Below are 1,146 nucleotides of genomic sequence, written 5' to 3' on the forward strand. Positions count from 1 at the left end.
GCAACTACTGTGGCTGGAGGTGATACATTTAAACTTTCAATTTTCTGGACCAAAGCATCCACTTTTGCGTTAACATGATCAAGGTTACTTATCTCGTACATGCTAGTTTTCGTTTGAGGTTTTTCCACCATTGTTCGTTCGGTTCCCCACTGATAGTGGTTTTGAGCCATGCTTTCGATAAGTTGGTAAGCATCAGCATAAGGTTTGTTCATCAGCGCACCACCTGCGGCGGCGTCTATTGTTAACCTCGTGTTGTACAGGAGACCATTATAGAATGTATGAATTACTAACCAGTCTTCTAAACCATGGTGTGGACAAAGTCTCATCATGTCTTTGTATCTTTCCCATGCTTCGAAAAGAGACTCATTATCTTTCTGTTTAAATCCATTTATTTGGGCTCTTAACATAGCTGTTTTGCTTGGCGGAAAATATCGAGCAAGAAAAACTTTCTTCAACTCGTTCCATGTGGTGACTGAGTTAGAAGGAAGAGATTGAAGCCATCTTCTAGCGCTATCTCTTAGTGAGAAAGGAAAAAGACGAAGTCGAATTTCCTCTGAAGTGACACCATTAGCTTTAACAGTATCAGCGTATTGAACAAATACGAATAAATGAAGGTTAGGATCCTCGGTAGGATTTCCAGAGAATTGGTTCTGTTGCACTGCCTGCAACAGTGAAGGTTTGAGTTCAAAGTTGTTTGCTTCGATTGCGGGTGGAGCAATACTTGAATGCGGTTCATCTTGTGATGGAGCGGCGTAATCTCTAAGAGCACGAGCTGGTTCTGCCATCTCGGGTATCGAAGGGAAAATATTTTTGAAATCAGGAAGTTCTACAGGAGGGAGATTGTTTGCAGCACGATATTCCCGAATTCGTCGTAAGACTCGGAGATATAGTTCGATATCGTTGATTCGTAAGTAGAGCGGTTCGCCTTGTGAGCGAGTGCGTGGCATACAAATCAACGAAAGAAAGAAAAGAGAAAGAAAAGCCTTAGTCTCTACAGCGTAACAGAAGAGTTACGATATCGACTAAATAAAAAGTCCCCGGCAACGGCGCCAAAAACTTGATCGCTCGACTTTATAAGTCGAATTGGGGTACAAACTGCAAGTGCACAGTTCTATCGCGTAGTTTTAAAAGATATCGATCCCACAG

General features: G+C 42.1%; 1 non-coding gene across 1 annotated transcript; it reads left to right on the forward strand.

Annotated features, from left to right (window-relative positions):
• Positions 1-300: 300 nt before the first annotated feature.
• On the forward strand, positions 301-407 carry LOC127133122 (small nucleolar RNA R71). Its single transcript, XR_007807116.1, has one exon. It is a non-coding gene; the product is annotated as a small nucleolar RNA R71 (small nucleolar RNA).
• Positions 408-1,146: the final 739 nt, after the last annotated feature.

The sequence above is a fragment of the Lathyrus oleraceus genome, chromosome 3, assembly GCF_024323335.1.
Source record: "Lathyrus oleraceus cultivar Zhongwan6 chromosome 3, CAAS_Psat_ZW6_1.0, whole genome shotgun sequence".
Taxonomy (NCBI): Eukaryota; Viridiplantae; Streptophyta; class Magnoliopsida; order Fabales; family Fabaceae; genus Lathyrus; species Lathyrus oleraceus.